Raw genomic sequence first — 22,186 nt, 5'->3', positions numbered from 1 at the left:
AAAACAAGTATTAAATTAGACTGGTGTAACTTTGATGATCATTGTATTATTTTTAACTTGATATAGATTTTTATTTTTATTAATACAATCGTTGAAATATGTCTATATATTATCAATATCGTTTTTGTCAAAATTGAACAACAATAAAAAGGTAATGAAATAATTCATATTTTAGTATATTTTAAAATGTTTATATTACGTTGATTTTAATTTATATAAAAGAGATAACAAATGATTTTGGATTAATATAAAATTTTACATATATAATTTATGTAAAAAAATTTGAATCCAACAGTAAATTTTTTAAAAAATATTATCAATGATATGACCTTGATATGAAATATCATCCATCAACTTTATCGATAATTAATCTTTATCAATAAATTTTACTCACCACTTTTAATGGAGTCTTTTGCTTCCAATCAAATCATCTTCCTTGCACAAATTGATTATTAAGAGAATTGAGTCTAACATAACTAGGAGTAATAATTTATTATCTCCATATGAATACTTTTTTTTTTTACTCGAAAGGAAGAAATTAGGAAGCATTATGAAGAAATTTATTTTAGTAGTTTGGATTAACAGAAATTTAGGAGTGCTTTTAAAAATTTGAAATTAAGATTAATATTTTTTTATACTTGCTTTAGTTACATTATTAATTTTTATATGAAAAGATACATTTTTTGCTATGAGAAATAAATGAGTTAAGTTGCATTTTTTTCTAATACAATGTTTGATATCTTATACACAAAGATAGATACAAACCAGTGAAGGTGTGATTTAAGTGTATAATTAGGATTCAATTTCTAATATTTGCAAATAAAACAATGCCTATTGTATATTTTCTCAAATGATTAAAGGACTAATATCTTGATTTTTAGTCGTGGGAATACATGTATTAGAAAGAACAGAAATAGAAAGTAAGTCAAAATCCGGGTCCGGGCAAGGATGGTACCTACAAGTAAGAGTTTGGTTGTTATATTTATGTGTGAGTTGATATAAATTTTGTCTCAGATTTCTACGATAAAAAATATAAACATTCTATTATTAGTTTTATCATTTTAAAGATAAAAGTGGAGTTTTAAATTTATTTATTATCTATTTTAAAATTTGAGTTTAATCTTATGTACCGTCAACCTAAAATAGTTTTAATTATAATATAACTTTTATTTAAAATCTTTAATTTAGTTTCTAAAGGTTACAGAATTGATTATCAGAAGTCATTTATTTCAAGATAACAAAAAAGATTTTATGGAATGTGAACTTGAAAATATCACTTTCTCATGTTTCTCATGTTTACTGTAATTGTAAAAACATTTTACAGAAATAGTTGGTTCCCAAGAATATAAAATAAACATATTTATATTTCTTCTTATTCTCATGTTAAGACGTAAGTATCTTGAATTTTTATGGAAATAAAATTTATTTTTTACAATAACTAGTCATCCTACTTCTTTCTTCACATTTTCTATTTCATTTCATTTTTTAAATTTTTAATTAAAGTGAAGTGTTAATTCTTTAATTGAAACCATTTATCAAATAATAAACCAAAACTAATTAAACATCATATTATTAGTTTTAGCATTTTAAAAGGTAAAATGAAATTTTAAATATATTTATCATCTACTTAAAAAATTGAATTTAATGAAGATGCTCAGACAATGTAAAAAAGAGTTTTACACTTTCAAGATTTAAACAAATTTTTTTTTCAACAAAAAATTCTTGAGACGTTTTTATAACTTTTAATAAATATTTGTCCTATAATTTTTTAACTATTGTTGTTTTTCATTATATACTTTTAATTTTTTTACAACAACTATTATTTTCTGCTTTTAAAAAATATTAACACAATTTATAATATTATTTTCACCAAAAAAATGCATTATTGTATATATTAGAATAAATATAATTTTAAATTGAAAAATGCAATTCTTATTTCAAGAAAAATACAAACAAATGGCTCAAACGCTTTCATCATAAATGAAGAATTAACTAAAATCCAAGAAAGAGCAAGAGGTTGATGGCATTGATATGTTGATTTTGATAGGTTTTATAAATGAAGGAGGCCCTTAGTCTCCATTTCAACAGGATCCCTGAGTAATGTCCGAAGAAGATTTTATGGTTGATAGCTTTTCTCAAATCACTTTCTCCCTAACAAAAAGAAAAGCTCTTAAAATTTTGAGGGTTAACTTCAATTATTAAGCTACTTGTGTGCTCTTGTCGTCTTCTTATTTGTTTTATTCCCCCTATTGCCACTCTAATTGCGTTTGATCCACTATCAATTACTTAATTAAACTTTTGCAAAAAGGATATATAACAAAATTTTGTTTCAATTAAAATATCATTTTTCTCACCTTATTTTAATCGAGTTTCTTTTTTATGGGTAAAAATCAAAGACATTGTCAAGAAGTTTTCAATAACTTACGTTTTTTTTCTTCAATAACTCACGCTTTACTCAATCCACTGTATTAGATTGATTAACCTTTTAATCTAGTTTAAAATACAATAATAATGTTTCAAAAAAGAATATTATGGCTTTTTATATTAAAAATATTTAAGTAAAATATATTTGAGGTCCCTCTAAAATTTAAAAAGTATTAATTTTATCCTCATAAAATTTTTCATATTAATTTAATTCTTGTAAAAATAAAACATATTTTTGTTGGTCCTCAATGATAACTATGTTGGATGATCATCAGTCATGACTCACAAACTTAAATCATTACACGTATAATTTGATTACAAATAAATTAAACAATTTATGGAGATTTTAATCCCCAAAAATGAATTAAACAATTTCTAGCGGCTAAAAATCTCCAAAAATTATAATTTTTGGTCACTTCTAGGATGATTTTCTTGCACTTTGTGATGGGAGATTAGGGGGGAAGATGAAACAATAATGGATTCGGGTGTTTTTTGAGTGTATTTGAGAAGGTAGAGAGAGAAAGTAATTAAATTTGTTAGTCACATCAAGAAACTGTTTAACGGAGTTACAAATAAGGATTAACAAAAATACATTTTATTTTCACAGGGACCAAATTATTACGAAAAATTTTATGAAAATGAAATTAATAGAACTCTAAACTTATTTTACTCAAATATTTATTTTGATTTGATTAGATTTCGATAATCTAATGTTTTCAAATAAAATAATCACATTTTTAACACAATGCATAAGCATATTTTACTATACACAATAACAATATCTATTGATTTACTAAAATCAGACTGCATTTATCATTTTTCATTAGCTAGCTTTTTTAATTAAAAAATGATTATCCAACAAAACTAAACATAAATCAAGTCAATAAGTGAAGTTCCTCTCCACAAGAGAAATATCAATTAATTTTATGTCTTCAATAAACTTGTTAAACTCTTATATTTCTCGACTTATGAATAAATGTTCTCTCCAATTATTTTGCCTATCTTCGTGATGCAATTGAAATCACCTATAACACACCATTTACTTATGGTAGAACTAGCTTTATGATGGAGCAAGTCCTTCCATAACCTTTGCTTTCCTTCCAAATCACAAGGTGAATACACATTGACAATTACCGCATCCCTATTTCTCTCCTTCCAAACTCTTTCCAAACCTAGAAAACCTTGACCCCTAAATACATTATTCAATTGAAATGCATCACTACTCCATAAACACAACAACCCACCAGCTGAATTAATGAATGGATTCATCTTCCATGACACCACATGTCCTCCCACAAAGAAAAGCATAATTCCTTATCAATGACTTCCCTCTTTGTTTCTTGTAAGAATAAAAATTGCCCTTCCTTTTTTCTCTCCAATTCCTTAACAAACTTCACCTTCAACCTCCCCCCAAGACCTCTAATATTGTAAGTCAATATCTTCATAAAAAATATCATGATTTCCTTCATTTGAAGCATTCATACCATTTTTTTTGTTGAGAATCCCTCTACTCCATTAATACCAATCTTTGCACCAAATTCTCCTCTTTGCCATTCAATGAAACACCCAAGGTCTGCCCCAAGTCCTAAATTTTCTTTGCCTCCATAACATCATTCTTCATCTAAAAAATATCATTGTAATTCCTATTGCTGCAATCAGGGGTAGAGTTGCTCAGGGATAGACACCCTTGTTTGGTATTCCTTCTTTTTCTAATGACACTTTTACTTTTCTTATTGTGACCCTTCAAAGATGAAGTTCTAGAGGAGCCATTGGAGACAACATTCAAAATAGGCCCTCTAGTAACTCCTTGCTTTGAACCTCCAAAAGGCATACCTTTCTTTGCAAGAGTCTTGTTGCTTTTTGACCTCACGTGCTCCTTGCAATCACTAGTGTCGGCCTTATTCTCTATTAATTCCTTTTGGCCCCAACCTCCATCTAAATTATATCCACAAATACAATACACATGGTAATATTTAAGAAGCACTCCAAATCTATTAGTATATTGATTGTGGTCATCCTAAATGATCTTGGACGAATAATGACCAACTTGGGCCTTCTCAATATTTTTGTCGCTGCCTTTAATTTCCATTTAGGCCAAAAGGTCAGTAGGCCTAATACCCTTGTTCTTTTGTAACCCAATGTAACAATCATATTAGTGGCCTTATCAATCCCTTATTCATGTGTACTTGCAAAAGACTCCTTAAGCCTTGTGTTCACCCAATCACGGTCATCTGAGTTAGCCAAAGAGGGTTCAACAAGGTTGCTTTCACACGCCCACTCCACCCCCTTACTATTTTCATGAGTAATTTGAAATTCGTACTGAACCCCAGTACCTTCATGTATGTCTTGCTCTAAATCAACTCTTGGGGATTTTTTGACATTGGTAGACCTTATAGGTGACAAAGAGCATGTATCCTCACATGCTTGGTTTCTACCCAATGTGTTTTGGAATGTCATGTTCTCCATTGTGTGGCTCTGATTCATTTTATGAGCACAACGACACTATCCACATGCTTCCTTCCTTGGTTTGTATTCTACCAACTCATTCAGAGAACAATCGACATGGATGAACCCGTATATACCCGTCTTATTATCGTGCAATGACTCACTCCTTCAAATTCCACCCCACGATTGCATCTACTTTGAGGTAAAGAAGAATGTTTTCCTCCATCAATCTCACATTACACAGAAGCCCATTAATCTTGACAGTGACTTTAGTTTTCATTGATTGGGAGCACAAAATGAACACCCATACCCAAGCTGCATCTACCTTGGACAATGATTTTGTCTCTTCAGCCATGTCTACAAATTTTCCAAATCTATTCACTAATTGTGTAAAGCAATCCTCCCCCAAGCACTAAGAGGTATCCCAATACATTTGAGCCACATTAGTCTATTTGTCGTAACCATATTATCTCTCAATATCTCTATAGATGTGAAAATAGAGAGAAAGTTGTCATCTTCAAATTTGGCGAATTCATTAGCTTTCTCCTTGTTCAGACTTGTTATGAGTACCAGATCTCCACCCAGATAACTCATTTTGAATTTCTAGCTCACAACCATTCATCACATAAATGTCCTTTAATCGATCAAACATCTCTAGACCATTTAGTGTGCCCACTCAGTTCTATTGGAGCCAACTTTTATCTTCCACTTTTCTATTGATCATCATTCATTTCCAGTCTACCTCTTCTTTATCTTATTTGTTGTCTACTTTTGTCTCCATACCTTATTTGGTCCAAGCTTATGTCACCATAGGGGTTGATCGTGCACTTTATGTTGTCTCTTGCGATGCTCAAAAGGTATGTTTTGTCTTTAGTAATTGTGGCGTCTGTTTGCTTCACTCGCTTGTTAGGGGTTTTCTGATACCAACTCCATTTCCATCGCTCTTGGATTCTTGACATTTATGAATCGAACGAAACCATACCTCCATCACCATCAATTTATCCTTTCTACAATGAACACTTCTTTGACGTATCAATACCTTTAGAATATTTGCTAGAATTCTCTTTGCCCAAAGTTGTCTGGAAAATTTGTAAAGGAGAAAGACACAATGTATTTCTTAACAAATCTCTTGTGCCTCATTATCTCCCACCTTTCGTCCTTGATTTCTCCTTCCTCATCGTGTTCCCCCCTCTCTTTCTCCTCTTTCTGAGTCTCACTTTCACCAAACATTTTCTTTCTCTCTCTCTCTTTCTCTCATACACACATACATGTAATAATGTGATTGGAAACTTTTTGTAATCTCACAAAGCGGGCAAGAAAAGCCACACGGCTATGATCATTGGCGACTAGACCAGTTGGGGCAGAGAGACCTCTAGTCTATGTGTATCCTGCAATCGGGAAAGCCAATGGTCCCCACAGAAAGAAGTTAAGAACATATTTGGGAATCGTCGCTCGTGATAAGGTCGATGTCACATACGAGAATTGGAAACAAGTCCCTGGTACTCAGAAGGATTTTATATGGGAAAATATTCAGGTATTTTAGTTAAATTTTGCATATTGTTAATTAGCAATCAAATTGTAATTTAGTAACAATAAAATGTAACTTTCCGTTTGTCAGGCTGAATTTGATATCCCTAAAGCATCAGATCTAAGGACAAAAAAGAAAATACTTCAGACTGTGGGGGAGCGGTGGAGACAATTTATGTTTGACTTGACCTCCAAATGGGCACTTGCAACCGGCAAGGAAAGTGTCGATGACACTGTATGCAAAAAGTACGACATTGGCAAAGAGAAGTGAGCCCAATTTTGTCAGACCCGTAGAGACCCTTCATGGGAGGTAAGTTTGTGATTTTCATTGTTTTAAACTTTAAATTCACTTACTATTATACATTGTAATCATAACTTTCAATAATGTTGTATTTTTACAGGATGTGTGAAAAAAGACACAGGTCATCCAGAAACAAAACATTGTCCCTCACGTGTTGTCTCGTGGGAGTTATGAATATCTAGAAAACAAGTTGATATAGGATAAGAAAAAGAAAAAACTAGAGGAAGCTGCTCAACCCGGAAGCACTGACACCGTGATTGATCCTCCATCTCCCATCAGACGACACGTGAAGTGGAAGATGACCCGCACCAAGAAAACTGGCCAAATGACATCTGAGGCAACAAAGGAAATTGCTGACAAAATTGTAAGTCACTTTCAATTGATAATTGTAATTATTTATGTTTATTGTGTGATTGAGTAAACCAATAAATGTGTTCCTTATAGGATTCGTTGGAGAAGCAGACCTCACAGGGTTCCTTTGTCGCCCATGGACGTTAGGATGTACTGACTGCTGCCATTGGGCGACCAGAACACCCTGGTCGTGTGCGTGCTGCTGGAGTCAGTGTCACAATCAAGCAATACTTTGGACCAACTCCAAGGACCTCCCGCACGTCTTCCTCCATGGTTCCCGAAGACCTGGAGCAACTGACGCAACAAATCAAGGACCAGTTGGAGGAGTCGATCATAAAAAAGTGACTCAACAACTAATGTTATCCTTCAGCCAGATACAGTCCCAATTTCAGTCGCAAATGCAATCACAGGGACTCGCACTGCCTGTTGAGCCTGAGGTTGGTCCTTCAGTTGCTCGTGTCAGCACAAAGGAGAGTTGTGTTGATCCCTAAGGGAATGATCCAAATACGGGTGACTCAAACAAATACAGGTTGTACGTCGAAGAAAATCCTCCCCGCCTGGTTGCCTTAGGAAGACTTGATGAGGGGTCCACAACCGTTCACAACATTCCTTTGTTGCATGATCAGGTCAAGGTTGGTGTTGAGGAGGGTAGAGATGCAGATGCTCTCATTCCTGTACCCACTGAAGAGGTTAAGTTAGTGGGGCAGACACTTAACACCTTCCTTGCTTGGCTAACACATCTTATCAAACTTTTATCAGAACAGGTATTTCAGTGTCATTAAATATATTTTTTTCAATTAAAGTGTTTACTGTAATTAAATTACGTTATTTAACTATGTTGGATAAATAGGGAGCTGTAGAATTGGCGAAACCTATAGATAGGTCGGATCATGATGTCGATGATCCCCTATATCTAATGACATTGACCATCCCACAACTTTTTCTTAAGCCGTTGCAAGTTATGTGGGATGCTACCGTGTTTGGGGTGTTTAATGAGAACTTTCCCTTGTACATAAAGCATGAAGGTCTGTCTGAAATAGCACACGGTGGTCAATGTCTCAGCATCTCTGTTATACAATTGTGGATTTTGTAAGTCAGTTTACATTATTGTTTATTACCCAACTTATTGCTTTTAAGTCATACATAATTTACTTTATGTTAACAACAATAGATATATGACTGAGACAAGTATGTGAGTGGGGAATGCCGATGTGTATGGATTTCTCGAGCCACAGTTCATCCAGAGATCTAGGCAATCACAATTTGAATCAGAAAGTTACATTAAGAACCGGATGCAAAATTTAAAACGGGATGTATACCTAGGAGCCTACTTGAATGGGTAAGTTAAACTGAATAAATGAATATAAATAATGTATAATAGTATAATAACCTATATATATTGGTCTCCACTGCAGTGCACATTGACAAATGGTCGTCATTTTGCCTAAGGAAAATGTTGTCATCTGGTTTTGTTCGTTGCATAATAGGCCAAACAACTACCTCAAAGGAATAATTAACAGGTCAGTGTTGTTTTTCAATACATTTGCATTAGCATTAGTCGGGAACATCAATATTTTAATTGTACAATAAGCATCCATGTTTGTATTCAACAATGCTTTGAAAGAACTTGACGATACTCAACAAAGTAAATCCAAGGCTGGTGCTAGGTGGATTATTGTTAAAGTAAGTCATTTAAACAATGTTTCTAGTTATATTTTAGTACTGTGTAGACTAATTTGTACTTAACGTTGAATTTCTAAATTTCATAATGTTTTTAGTGTAATAGACAAAAAGGAAGCACTGAGTGTGAGTATTATGTCATGCACTAGATGTCAACTATAATTTTAGGAAGTTTTAAGAATAATTGGGAAACGATAATTGTTTAATTCAAACAAATTTCATTTTCTTATGAATGGTATTATATTATTAACTTATATTTTATTATATCATGTAGTATTTCAATGATGCTAGACCATTGGAACCAGAGAGATTGAAGGCGCTTCGCATCTAGTGGACAAAATATTATTTGAAAGTTAAAAATGAAACCTAGGTTGCTTAGGAAATTTTGTAATTGTAGTTTACTTACTTTACATTTTTTACAATTCATATCTCCTTAACATTAAATATTCTTTTAATTTATAGTAATTAATAAATTTCTCATGGAATTTCTGGTAAAAACTGTTTCAAAACAGAATGAAAATTATATATTGTGTGGTCTGCTTTTAAAATTTGCAGGTTAATTTTGAGGTTATTGAAAAAACAGACACCATATTAAAAAAAATCCTTAAAAACAACATCGGTAAAAAATCGATGTTAACTTCCACTAACAACATCGGTTTCTTAAAAATCCGATGTTAACTTATTACCAGCAACATCGATTTTTTAAACAACCGATGTTAAATGTCACCAACAACATCGGTGTTTTAAAAAACCGATGTTAACTTATTACCAGCAACATCGATTTTTACTAAAATCGTTGTTGATATGAAGATATATAACTTTTTTTTTATAATTCTTATTATATAACATCGGTTATTTAAATAACCGATGTTGTATTTTTACATTAACATTGGTTTTGAAAAACTGATGTTAACGATAATATTTTCAACGTCGTTACTTTCAACATCGATTATTAACCGATGTTGAAAGTCCTTAATAACCGATGTTAAAATCATATTTTCTAGTAATGAGTTGTATTTGGAGTTTGGACACATGTAGTTTGGTCAATAGAAATATAGTTTACCTGAGAAAACTAACAAAACATACTTGAAGCTTGACTATGTAACATTAGATTTTTAAAGATATGAATGTAGAAAACATACATATGTTGTAAACGAAACCTAAAAAACCTACCCACTCCACAAGATCTTACTGTTACTTTGTAGGTACAAGATTTTGTTCGCCTAATTTTTTAGTTAAGAGATAATCAAATGATGAATCATATGTTGTTAAACACATGTGCATGTACCTAGTAGATAATCATTTTGCATGTACATGTACAACTCTTCCAAAAAAAATTATACATTACAAATATAGTGACAAAAAAAAGAACACAAGTGCGTGTACATAACATGAATCATTATGTTGTTAAACCAACAATAAAAAAAAATTAAACAAATCATAGGGATGTAGTGTACAGGAATAGAAATTACAACATTAAGAAAAGACATTAAAATAATAATTTTTATTTTAAAATGTTAATCTTTATACAAAATTAAAGCAATACCTACTAGAGTGTTGCATTACCAAAGCTTCATCGTAATCATTTTTCGTGTACAATTTTAATAATGCAAAGAGATGCATTAATCCAGTAAGAAAATAAATTATGCACAAGAAGATGACACCATACACTATTTAGTCCATACAAGAATTGACATAACATGTTAAGAATCAAAACATAATGGTCTCAAAACATCAAAATATTTGTGTGTTGACAAAAAAAATAAAAAAAAATATTTATTACACAACATTTTGCTCACCTTATGATATCACTTTCCTTCTATAAAGAATATTGGTTATTAGTTTTCAACAAAATAGCCATTAATTCCTAATTCAAATTATTTGAGTATTGTTGACCTCCAACAATTATGCAAATATACATTCCCTAATAAATTATTAGCTAAAGAATGCTAATTTACAAACGCGGAAGACATGATTATGTTTAGCTCCAATAACAAATATATAGTTCTTAATAAGGTCACTCAACATGTTGAAATCAAACTTATACTTTTGTGGAAATATTCTACAAAAGATGTCATCATTCTCATTTCATTTATTGGAATATAAAATCGAGAATCATAAACAAAAACAGTAAGATAAGAATAATTATTTACATTAAAATAATAAATAGTCACTTAAACTCTCTAATTGTTTGTGAAGTTTGTAGATACAATATTTTGTTGGCCTAATTCATAAATAGTTGAACTTTTATGTAATTTAAGCTTTATTTACTTGTTATTCAAAAATAAAGAGGAAGTCAACTTTTTTGAGTTTAAAGAGAATCCTATAAATTAAAATCAATGCTAAAAATAAAGCATTCTCTAAGAGTTCAGTTAAATGAAAAGAAAGTCTATATGACAAAAAATATACTTGAAACCCTACCTCCTCATCCCTAAACCCTAGAATGTCTTGAGGTGCTTGTGTGCACAATTATGACACCAAAGTTTGTTATTGAGGTTTGGCCACGTGGGGACTTTTTCATAGTGAATACCTTGAATGCTTCCCTGTATAGTATACATTAGCATTTTAGGTTTTTTACTTTGACTAATGCATATAAAATTTTGGCTAAAATATGTTTGTATTTGCTAAATATAAAAATATTCAGAATTTATTTTTATAAAATTTTTAGTATATTTTCTTTTTCATTAAATTATATTTTTTTTCATTTTTTGTCTAAAACAAGATTTGAACATTTGAACTTACATATATTTGTTTTTTTACATCGATAATTTGCATCATTAAAATGTCACATTTATTATATCAATGAAGCATATAACCCATGTAAAAAGAGCAATACTTAGCATCATTTTTTACATTGGATATTTGAATATTGTATTGGACCTAAAAATGATATTTTAATTTTATGAAGACAAAAAAATTACTAAAAATTTTACAATAATAAATTTCGAACATTTTTATATTCATGATAACAAAAAGATTGGTTCTGACGTTGGTTTTCCAATATATAAAATTTTCCCATTTGATACAAGATGAAAAATGATGCTAAGTCGTCTTTGCTAAAAAATATTATATTAAAAAGGAAATTTTAGTAGTAAATTGTATTTTTCAACGACAATCAATTTTTCAGAGGATGGCTCTTTAATCTGAATGATACATTGTTAATCCATCATAGGATTTATTTTTTCGCATCTTGATCATTACAATAATTATTTCTTTCTTGGTCAGTTTTATCAGAGAATTCTCCGTTTTACACAAAAATTTACTCACAATAATATTAATTATTTTGTAAGATCCCAAGTTGACTTTATATTCAAGAATAGGCTGTTAAATTTGTATACATAGTATTTGAGCTGTTGAGCACAAAAAGTTCTTGTACTCGATCTAACAATCATTTTATTTTGTAACATAAGAAAGGTAAAATTGTAAATTTGGTCCTTCTGTTTGTTTTAGAATTCGATTTTGATCCTCTTATAATTTAATTCACAAATTTAGTCTCACAGTTTTTTAGAATCTCATTATTTCAGTCCCCCAACCCCGAAACTGGATGTTGTATGTTACTTGCCAACATTGACCGTTATATATGACGCTTTTATTATACGTTGATCGTCACGTGTCACACATTTATTAAACGTTAATTTTGTATACCTAATTAATTTCAACTTTCAATAAAATCGCACAACATGACAGTTAATGTACAATAAAAACGCAACACGTGGCAGTCAAGGTAAGCAATTAATAGCCAAGGTACTGATGAAGCTCCATGTGGAGCTTGTAGGTCTTGGATCTTCTTCATCAATGGAGTCCTTTACTTCTTGAAGATCAATGGCAGCAGAATGGAGAAGGAAGATGATTGGAGACGCCACTTCAAGGAGGATGAGTCAAGAAGAAGCTCACCACCATAGGAAGCCATGGATAAGAGCTAGAAGGTAGGAGAAGATGAGTGGAGGGAGAGGGACAAAAGGAGCACGAAATTTTGTGCCTCTAATGAGGTCTAAACTTTGAAGTATAATTCTCAAATAATTAAAGTTGAAAAAATACACACACAAGGCCTCTGTTTATAGCTTTAAGTGTCACACAAAATTGGAAGAAAATTTGAATTGAAATTCAAATTTCACTTTGAATTTGAATTTGTGGAGCCAAATTTGGAGCCAAAATTTCACTAATTATTATTAGTGAATTTTAGTTATGATTCAGCCCACTAATCTAAGATTAAGTCCAAGATTCTCTACTAAGTGTATTTAGGTGTCATGAGACATGTAAAACATGAAGGACATCCATAAAGTGTGACTATATGATGTGACAATGGGGTGTAGCAAGCAAATGCTCACATCCCCCTCTAAAATTTAATTGGATTGAGCTTCTCCCAATTCAATTAAATTTATCTCTCAACACACACATCAAATATTCACTTAATGCATATGAAATTACAAAACTATCCCTAATACAAAAACTAGTCTAGGTGTCCTAAAATACAAAGGCTAAAAAATTCTACATTACAAGAGTACCTTACCTACACTATGGAGCCCTAAATACAAAACTCAAAAATAATGAAATCTTAATCTAATATGTACAAAGATAAGTGAGCTCATATTTAGTCCATGGGCTCAAAATCTACCCTAAGGCTCATGAGAACCCTAGGGTCTTCTCTTGCCTCTCTGACTCAATCTTCTTGGAGTCTTCTATTCAATGTCCTTGGGGGGGGGGGGGTAGGATTGCATCATGTACAGTTTCGGGGTTGAAGACTGAAATAACTAAATTGCAAAAAATTGGAAGAATTAAATTCGTGAATTAAATTATAGGAGGACCAAAATCGAATTCTGAGACAGATAGGGGAATCAAATTTGCAATTTTGCCTATAAGAAAATATGAAAAAGTATAATTAAAAAATATTTTTAAACTACTTTATTCGATGAGTACTCATTTATTAATAACTAAAAATTTTTTAAAATATAATTTTAAAACTTAAAAAAATATTTTACCTGTGATTTGCAAAGCATCACCTATATTATGAATTCCACATGGTTGAATATGAACATATTCTCAACCGAACTATTATCTATCTCTTTGAAATATAGTTTTTATTTTATTCAAGATTTTTTTTCTATTTTTTTAAGTACCGTACCTCAAATTAAATAAGAATCATTTAAAAAAAAAGAAACTGGTAAAAGAAAAGAGAGGAAAAAAATCAACTTTTGAATTGAAAATTAATTAAGCATTGCCGGAGATAATCTCTCTCGTTACCTTTGACTCCAGATGTCATTAAGGTAATCAATTTTAGCAAAGTTAATTTTACATTCAAAATATGCATTAGTTAGATACAAGCATACAGTTTATAAATTGTATATTCAGGAAGATGAAAACATGTAAGATATAACTTATTTTCCCAAATACAAGCGTATCATCTTTTTAAGATTGTTTTTTTCTTTTCTATACTCGTATATAGTTTTTGGTGTTAATTAAAGATAATGCTAAAAGAAATTAATATCGAGTTAATGGTGAGATTACATTTTTTTTGGCCTGCGTGATATTTATCTTATTAATCACTGTTAATCGAAATACGTACTGTTATTTTCACATTGCCGCACATGTAAGATTAATTAGATTATTACACATTCTAATCAAGTTAAAATAATCTTCATTACACTATTTTTTTAGTTTAATAGGTATTCATTATCAGTGGAAAACATTTTACACTAATTAAAAATAATTTTTAATATAACTTTTAAGGAATATTTATTCTGAAATAAGTTAATGAAATTTATCATATATGGTGGCTGCTTGTGATTATATGCTTATTAGTTTATTCATATTTGTTTTCATATAATGAGATCAACTACATGAATTATACAAGGTTTTATAAAATCTTGTCATGTATAAATTATGCTAGTATTTATTTTCTAATCTTGTCAGGTATAAAATCATACAAGGTTTATATGATTTTGTTTTTTTACCTCCATGGCTCCGTCTATATATAACTAGTAAGATTACCCTCCTTACTCGTGACTGAAAAATAAACAAACGAACTTTCGTTACGAATTTTCAATAAATCTGTAACACATGTTTATTAACTAATATAGTCTTCAAGATTAATTATTTAATAATAATAAAAACATATATAGGCATGTGTCACAACTACCAGCAGCCTCTTCTTATCATTACTGCAATATATTGTATCATTATAGATGCAATATGAGAAACAAGGATAGCTATCGCCTTCCTGCCATTGATCATTAATTAAACATCCAACTAATATGTTTTCTTTTTATTTACTTAAATTAAATGAACAAGCAATTTTGAATTTATCCTGTTATTTTTATTACTAATTACTAATCTTCGATCAACGTGTCTTCTGACATATATCATATCTTTTTTTTTTTTTTTGGGGAGGGGATTGGTGGTAGAGGGAGGGAGAACAAACAGCAATATAAGATTGGGACGAAATGTCAAAGCTAATACATTATACTTGGTTTTGGTGAGGAGAGGGTGATGAAATAATTTCACCTAAAGCATGTGGTTGTTAAGCATAGACTTTACATGTATTATCAGGTGTTATGTCTTATTCACCTTTTAAAAGAGAAAAAAGGGAAGGGGGGTTGGGGGGAGAGATTTTTTTTTGTAAACATATATGGACAGTATTTTATGTCATATAATAGCTGATACTTTGCAAATTATGCTCAGCTATGTGTACTCAGAGAAGCAACCAAAATAATTGGATGCGTTTTCGTTTTATTTTTTCCTTCAGTTAGAGATGACCTTTTCGTCACTTATTATTAATTAGTTGAGTAGAACTTAAGACTCGTGCTATAAATTTTCCCAAGACGATGCTATAAAAAATTCCGAATCTGGAAAATGTTAATAAAAATAGTGAATTTGTTTGGTACAATTAATGGGGAAGAAAAAAAAACTTTATTATATCGTTCCCCAATTCTTAAAAAAAAATAGCTAGAATTCGTTTTCACCATGCAGTCTTGAATCAATGTTACAAGGCTACTATATACCGCACTGTCATGTTTGGTTTATCATAAAAAGGCAACATAATTTAGGTAGCCCGTGTGGAGATCTACTATCAGAAAATAACTGAGGAATGAGATCTTATTGCTAATTGCAACTATTTGCTGAATGCAGAAACAATGATAGCGGTTCTACAGTTTTCCAGTGGTATCATCTATTAGGGTTATGAATGGAGTATCATAAAGCATGTTATAGAGTTTCAAGCCAAAAGATAAGATGTATGTATATATATTGAGAATTGAATTTTTATCATTAAGGTTTAGGTGGCTTAATAGTAAAGTAAAAAATTACACTTTACTAGATGATTCTTAGTTGAATGGATACATTGAAAGTTGTTTTTGTTTCAACTTTCAAGAGAACTTATTTATTATAATTAGTAGCAATATTCACTATAAATAGAGAATAGAATTAGTGAAGAAACATAACACATGAAGAGGGAATGTGTGAGAAAAGAGATTGTGAACCAAAGTCATTTTGTTGAGAGAAAAATGTCTTTGTGTGAAAGTGTTATCATTTTTTGTAACTATTGAGTGAAGTGCTTAGGTTTATAGAGTAATACACTGTTTGTGGTGGGTTATAATCATGTAATCGTTCTTGTGATAATGAAATAATTTTTGAAACTGTTTCATGGACGTAAGCAAGAGATCTCGAACCATGTTAAATTCTTGTGTTTGTTATTATTTTCCTTGTGGTATAATTTTTATGTGTGTTCTCATGATTTTTTGTGGGTGTGAATAATTTTATTTATAAAAGCGTTGCTTTTCCAACACATGTGAACCAACTAGCATATAATTGTCTAACCTTAATTTTAGAGATCTCGATTGAATTTGAATCTTAGGTATATAACAATTTAAAAAATAATTTGTTATTCATAACTATTTTATCGAACTCAAACATAATTATTTTCTTGAAAGATATATATAGTTTGGAAAAAAAAATATTTTCAGATGTGCTGGTAACGTTTACTCTAGTGTGTTTAACTCATAATTTTATACTAGCAGTTTTTAATAATAAAAAAAATGTTAAAAAGCTGATTAGAGACGGAAACATTTTTATTTTCATCATTACATGATAAAAAAAGTTACTACCTTCTGTGAATTTTGGGCTAGCTATTTTTGGAGATATCTGAAGTTTTACCAAACGCAAACATTTTGAAATTCATATTTCAACTTTTGGGCTTTGCACTAATAATGACTGAGGGAGAACAAATAAACAACATCCATTCATCCATGTGACAACAAAAGGTAAAACCTCTCTCGATCGATCTGTCTAGAGCGTATTATATTGAGCTATCATTAATTATCATTATGATTAATCATTACATAATACATATTACCACATGTGTCTTTCAAATATTGGCCTTATATTTGTTATCAACAAGTAGGGTACAGAAAAAGTTCAAACACACAATCAATAATAATCTCTCTTTTCTTTCTTGTCACTATGTTCGGCTTTGCAGTGTAATAATCAGTGTCTTTAATTCTACGATAGCCCTAGCAGCTTACTTATCAACGGGCAAAAACATATAGCATCCATACCAATAATGACACTTAATTTGTAATATTGTAAAATTTTTCCAGATAATATCATATCGTTTCATATAATCGTTGCGGTGTCATCATATTTCGTCATAAATTTTGTAGAAACATACTATCACATTTCAAGGTTTTTAGTGATAATTTCCCCCTCTCAAGGTGTATTGCATATGTAGATCTAATAGCTAACTTTAAAATTTATATGATAGCCTTTATTTCAAATTATGTTTGTTGTTTGAAAACTTAGCTAGAGTCGGAAGTGCAATTGAGAATTATTTCACCGTTATTATTCCTATCATAGCAAGTTCACAAGCAGAGAAGAGGATGTGAAAATCTAGCTAGCAATATAAAAATTACATGTCGCAATCAATGAAAATGACACAACTCGTGTTGAAATTAGACACCAGGTACTATAAAATTTGCTATTGTAAAATAGAATTATTTTAGTTCATAATATAGTGGTATAAAATTGCATCATGATGGTCATTGAAAATAGTTGAAATTAGACCAATGTTATATATATAGCTTACTAGATGAGAAATACTATATATACAAATAATGAAAAAATTGAGAAAATAATGTTATTCACTTACAATATTATGATATTTGTGATTAAAAATTAATTTTAATTCTTTTTCTACATGATTAATTAATTAATTTCAATTCTTAAATAGTGGTTATGATGGTTAAATATTTCCGTTTATTGAGTAATGCATTACTGAATAGTTAATAGCGTTATGAAAAAATTCAAAATGATAGTGAATGAAATGAAATTTAATTCTTCTAAAAAAACAGAAATGAAATATAATAATTAGGAACAGTACTAGCTTCGCAAACTTCAAATTAGGAGTCATTTTTAAATATAATAACTTGTAACGAGAGTTGACAAATTAAGAACAGTTCATAACTAGTTTATTATTCGAATTTACCTAGGATTGAAGAAGCAATTATGGGTGAATGTGGAACTACTATTCATATATGCTCAAGACTCTAGTAGTAAGAAAAAAGAAAATATAATAATTGCATAGGGAACCAAACAAAAGCTTGATACGGTAGGGTATGTATATCCGCAAAGGAAAAGTAAGGCGGAAAGAAAAAAATGCTTTGTTTTCTCACGCGCTTGAATAAAAATTAAATTATTCATATAAATATAATAATTTTATATTAGTTGTATATATGATAGTACCGATGCACAGGTAATTTTATTAACCAGTTAACCACTAGAGTACTATGTATAATGAAGGTATCTTATTATAATTATTATCTCAAAAATTGAAATTAATAATAGTAAAAACAAAAAATCGAAGAACTAGTTTATGTCTCACATGATAAGCTGAGTTCAAATTATAAAAACTTTATGGTTATTTATAGAAGATTCGGTAATATATACTTTATAATTATGCGACTTAGAGCATTATGAAATTAAATTCTCAAGTCCCCTTTCTAGTTTCCTTTTATTGGTTGTGACAGGTTTTAGTTGGTGAATTAAACAATTGTATTATCCCATCATGGCAGCAATAAATCTAAGACTTAAGTTAAGACCTACTTCCATTATACTATACTTACGAAAGAAATTTGGCAAGTTAAAGATTCAACGAATCTTTCTTTAATCATATTCATTTATACGAAATCCACTCCTTGTAAAATACGCCTTCTAATGCCTTATTAAACAATATATGCACTGCGAAACTATTATAAATACAAAGGGTTTGAATCACGTGTTCGTAATAATGGATATCAATTGGGGTCACTTTAAAACGAGTATGAGAATAGAAATTATAGAGGAATTATGTTTTTCGTTCTTACACAAAATTTACATAAGATCTACACTAACTAATAACCAGTCAATTACTGACCCCACCAAAATATTGTCATAGTGAACAAGTTAAATATTTGTGAGGAAAAGTCCTATAATGATCAAGGACAAAGCTAATATCATTAGTGAAATTATGTCTGTAAGACGTAAAAGATAAATATCATTGTAAGATGTACATATCATTTGCGTAGAAGAAAAAAAAAGTTTGATATCTCCCACATATTCAAGGAGTACAATACAAACTTTAAAGAGTTAATCTTGAGATAATTGTGTAGTTACGAAGGAAACGAACATTGTGTGGAAATATTATATTTAGAGAAATTCACATTATTAGAAAAAGTATTTTCTATCACAGCAAAATGACGATGGTTCCTTAAGAATCGTCTTAGTATGTAAGGCGGTGATAGTTTTGTAAATATAAAATTTCTCAACAAAAACAATTTTACTAAAACCGTCTTAGAAGACTGTCATTCTAAACCGTCTTAAAATATTTTTCACTATTTTTAATTAAATAAAAACAAACGTGTTCAGCCTCTCACTCACACATAAGCGCACTTGTTGGAAACCCTAAAATGTCTCCTTACACTCCTCGACTTTCCTTCCTCAAATGCCTCAACAATGGCCAACATTCCTCGGTCCCATCCACTACCTCCTCAAAGTGGCCTGTGCTTCTATTGGTAACAACCACCACACACACTACGATCTTTGATCTCTTCAAGATTGACAACTTCTATTGGTAATGCCATGAGTGACGCGAGCTTTGATCTTTTTGAGATTGAGAGCTTCTCCACCACGATGCAGTTGACCTACCCCTCGGGTACCACCGCAACAGTAGAGACTCATTCGATGAAGCCTCCGCCTCCGCTTCCGCCTCAACCTCCACCATCGTCACTGCGACAGGATTGTTCTACAACAGAAAAAGCATGCACGAAGGTTCAACCACTCTAACACATGGTAGAGGGTGGTGGTGGTGCTGTTACGCTCTAGGTGGGATCGGAGGTTGTTTTGGGCTCACGCGAAACGCTACTACGATTCATCGACGTTTTTATGGTTGTTTCGAGCCTTTGCGGGAGGGAGGACGAAACGACGCCGTTGCTGGCGACCTTTACACGGGTGCACCACACTAGCATGTTGTGGCACGTGGACTAAGACACCTGGACCCTAATCGCAAAGCATCGAAGAAGGCTCTTGAGCACAAGAAAGAGATTGCAAAGCATCTCGGTCCCCCTCATTCAGACTAACCCTTACAAGGTTTTAATCCATTGCTCTGTTCTTTTTTAATTTTTAGGTTCGAATTCGAATGATTCTTTAATTGGTGGAATAATGTGCTTTTGATTAGCTAAGCTCTAATGTTGACCTTCAATTTATCTTTTGCTTTTGTTATTGTCTTTCACTCTTCGTGAAAGATAAAGTTTGGTTGTTTTTTATGTACATTGTGTACTAATGTGCTCATATTATCATGTTTCTCTCATACTTTGTAATCAATGGAATTTTGGTCAATTGTATTCTTGAAAGAGATTGTTCAATTCCTTATGGTTAATCTATTATGATTTCCTAATTTTGGCCAATTTCTTTGTTTAACTATGAAATTAATTTAAACCCAGAATTCTATCCAAATAATCATACAAATGAAGGACTAGATCCATTTACATATCCTCTATAGACATATATGGCCTTACTATATTTTAACAGTTAAAAATATTGGACCGTAGTTAAGTATTATGTTTTATTGTGTACCAGGATGTAATAGCCTGTGACGTTATAAATCTTGATGACATTGATGTGGAGTTCAACTCTATTGGGGGACTAGAAACAATCAAGCAAGCTTTGTTTAAGCTTGTTATTCTGTGTGTTTTTTTTTATTGGGGGCTTGATTTTGTTGTTAATTTGTTTTTAGGGGCAATTTAAACAACATTTTGCAGAAGAGGAGGTGGAAGGTGTTGGAGTTGAGCAAAGAGCAAGAAGTGAGTGCACTTGAGCAGTGTTTTGAAGTGATGCAAGGAACACACAATCGGTTGTTGAAGTTTTTTTCTTGAAGGTCTCATTCCTCATGATGCTATGAAGTACTTGGACACCTTTCCAAGATGTTCATGAATTATGGTATCATATGGGTCTGGTATGCTACATTTTATGCTTCCTTTTATAACTTTGCTATTTTGTTCAATGTTAAGTAGTAAGTACTTTGATGGGGGTGGGGGGCTATTACATCACATTAGAGTGGATATAATTAGCCAAATATAGTGTAAAGCCATACATTTAGCATAAATGATAAAAGGTATGATTTTCATAGCATGACTGGTTAAGTAAAAAGTTCAATCTATTTAACCAGTGATATAAATTAGGATAATTAAACTGACATATAGTTTTTTTTTATCTTAATCTCTTCTTTGAAAATAAAAACAAAAAACTTTAGCCGAAGGATAGGTTCTTCTGTGTTAGAATCTAATTATAAAGTACAAGACTTGAGTCCTACATTGGAAATATGAGATTCTAGTGTGAGTTTTATAATCCCTTTGGTTCTCTAACTACAACAACTCGTTTTTGTGGTCTAGTTCTCTAAAGGTTTTTATCAACTGGTATTACTATTAGAGCTATTCATTATAGTTGTCAAATAAAAACAAGCGACGAGTGGTGACTTTGACATTGCAACATTAGCTTGAGCTAGTCAACGGGCCATTGCAACTAAGAACAATCGTCTACATTCTAAGACAGTTCTTTGAATAATCATTTTAGAATGTCTAGACGATTTTTTGAAAAAACCATTTTATACTCTTCAATATATTTTTTAAATTTTTTTTTAAGACAGTTTTCTAAAAAAACGTCTTAGAAAATTTATTCTTCTAAGACAATTTTCAACTAAGAACCGTCTTAGAAGAATTCTAAGATGACTTTTTGTTAAAAATCGTTTTAGAATGATACATTTTCTTAGATGATTTTTTAGGAAACTGTCGTAGAAAGTTAAGTAAAAATTTTCTACGACGTTGCTTACAACGATGATTAATAATCGACGTAGAATATTCGAAATAACCGTTGTAGAAAAACATTTTTCTAGTAGTGTCACGCCGATGATACATGTTACCCCATTTTTTAAAAAGA

The sequence above is a fragment of the Glycine soja genome, chromosome 9, assembly GCF_004193775.1.
Source record: "Glycine soja cultivar W05 chromosome 9, ASM419377v2, whole genome shotgun sequence".
Taxonomy (NCBI): domain Eukaryota; kingdom Viridiplantae; phylum Streptophyta; class Magnoliopsida; order Fabales; family Fabaceae; genus Glycine; species Glycine soja.
This window is presented reverse-complemented; position numbering follows the sequence as displayed.